This window comes from Nannospalax galili, unplaced genomic scaffold (assembly GCF_000622305.1).
Source record: "Nannospalax galili isolate Female #2095 unplaced genomic scaffold, S.galili_v1.0 scaffold469, whole genome shotgun sequence".
Taxonomy (NCBI): domain Eukaryota; kingdom Metazoa; phylum Chordata; class Mammalia; order Rodentia; family Spalacidae; genus Nannospalax; species Nannospalax galili.
Genome location: NW_008359443.1, coordinates 144,511 through 146,898, shown reverse-complemented (window position 1 = coordinate 146,898; position 2,388 = coordinate 144,511). Strand labels below are relative to the sequence as shown.

The 2,388-nt window shown below is 38.0% G+C and overlaps 1 protein-coding gene across 5 annotated transcripts in view; it reads right to left on the bottom strand.

Annotated features, from left to right (window-relative positions):
- Positions 1-2,388, bottom strand: part of Deup1 (deuterosome assembly protein 1) — a 72,963-nt gene that overhangs the window by 11,555 nt on the left and 59,020 nt on the right. The window lies entirely within an intron of this gene.

The following is a 2,388-nucleotide window of genomic DNA, read 5'->3' as shown; positions in this document are numbered from 1 at the left end:
TAACCATTCCTGCTATTGAATATTAGTTTTTTTTTCAAAATTATAAATAACACCGTGGTTTTCTCATGCACAAATTTTCATGGTATATCTTCAGACTCCAGGGAGTAGGATCACTTGGATAAACGGAATGAATATTTTTGAGGACCTTGATTTAAAAAAATGTGTTTTCCTCCTATAAATCTCATAAATTTGGGCTGAGGAGATGGCTCGGTGCTTAAGAGCACTTGCTGCTCTTGCAGAGGACCCGAGTTTGGTTCCTAGAACCCACACTGGGCAGCTCACAACTGCCTGCAGTCCCAGCTCCAGGGCATCTGATGCCTTCTTTTGATATCCATGGGCACTACAGTCACATGCACATAGACACACACGGAAATAAGAATACAAACGTCATAAAACCTCATAAATTCTTAACAATAATAGACTAAAGGGCTCCTTCTGTCACACGCACAGTTTAGTGTTCCTCTCTTGTTAACTTTGCTCATTATAGATCAAATCATCATTTCTATTGGGTCTCAACTGTCCATTGTGTTCTCTGATCACTTTCCCATTTAGGACTTTTTATTACTAGTTTCAAGAAACATTTTTATCACCAGAGGCAGAAATACTCTGTTTCTTCAGCTGGTTGAAAGCGTGTTTTTCATGTGATTTTTAAAAGTTTTAATTGTAGCGTGTCATATTTTGTCTAGGAAGGGACTTTTACTTTTGTGAACGCTGCCGTTTGCCCTTTCTATGTCCTCTTTGCCTTTACGGTCCTGTTGCCGTTCTAAGAGCTGTGAGATGTTCACTTACGCTAGCTTCTGTTAGTTTACGGTTTCGTTATTTCACATTTACTGCTTTATCTTATTTCGAATTAATTTTGCTATAAAATTAGAGTAGACAGGAAAAATATAACTTATTCCAATTATGCAAATGACGTATTGATTAAAACGTCCGTAGCCACTGCAGGGTGCTGGAACGAATTCTCTGCTGACTCTGTGTGGACTGGAATGGGAGCCTGGACCAGTCTCTTGTACTGATCTTGCAGCTAGGGTCGGCCAGCACTGCACATTTGGAGCAGTGCGTCTTCACGATGAAGTTTTATTGTCTGGTAGGGAGCACTCAATTTCATTGAACACCCAGAATAGAAAATGAAATACATTTAAATCACAAAACAGAGGTTGAGATTTCTCAGGATGTTTTAATTAAACACTGTAAGGAGTATGCTGGCCTGGCAGGTCAGGTGGTAGGGTGGCATCTGAATTTTCCTTCTCAGGAAGTTTTGTAAAAATACACTTTATTCTCAAAAAGCAAGAGTGTTGAAAAACTGTACAGGGCTCTCTAACATCCTCCTCTGTCCTCCTTGTCCTGCGAGTTGAACGACAGTCCCCTGGCCTCAGAAGGGTGATCTTAGCACGAAAGCTTGACCTGAGCAATGCATCACTTTTGAAGCTCTAAACAGATGACTCAAGGCTTAGAAGACTTAACCCTTTGTTTAAGTTCTTAAATTTTCAAGGTTTGAGAGCCATTTGTATGGAATAACACTCAAAGTCATTCCAAACTTTCTAACATTTACAAGTAGTTTGAATATTAAAAAGTATTCACACTACCATATTAATATCAACACTGGTAAGTTAGAAATATACACTATCTACATATGAGGTGTCGAAATGTTCACCTATGGGTTTATTCTTGATTCAGAGGCCATGTCTACTTACTGTTTTCTTGCACATTATAAAAATTTAGCAAATGCCTATAGAAGTCTGCCTTTGGGATGGAAGATGTTCCAGAGGGAACACGACACCCAGCGGCTGGGAGAGGAGTCATGTGCTGCTAAGTCAACCACGCTAGGTGCTCTGGGAGAAAGGCAGGCCTTACACAAGCAGACCGAGGGACAACCTGCTGCCTTTTACTTTAAGAGAAAGGATTGCTGTTCTACAACCACAGTAAATTTGCAACTAATATAAAGGAGACAGTCTTATAATTACAATTTCACCCTCTAAGAGGAAAAAAAAATCCATATGGATGGATGTGCTTCAAAAAAGGCCAATCTGAATCTTGTCTTAGATAAGATTCAGAAATTGACTCTGGATAGCTGTCAAAATGTGTAATTTTCAGTGCATTGATGCTCAGTTAAAATTGTAGTCAATATTTTTTCTTGAAATTAGATTTTATGTATGAGTTTTTGATCCAGTGTTGATGTAAAGTAATTAAAAATGATAGCAATGATTTTATTTAAATTACAGTTTTCTAAATTTTCTATAGTTCAGTGTCATGAGCAAGACCTAAAAAAGTGTTTCCGTATCTTACATTCGAGGGCATAGTCCTTTTTTTTTTGGTAACAACCTTTCGAAGTCTCTCTTTTCGTGTTTTTCTTTAATATGTTTTCATGACTTCAGAAATTACTAATTA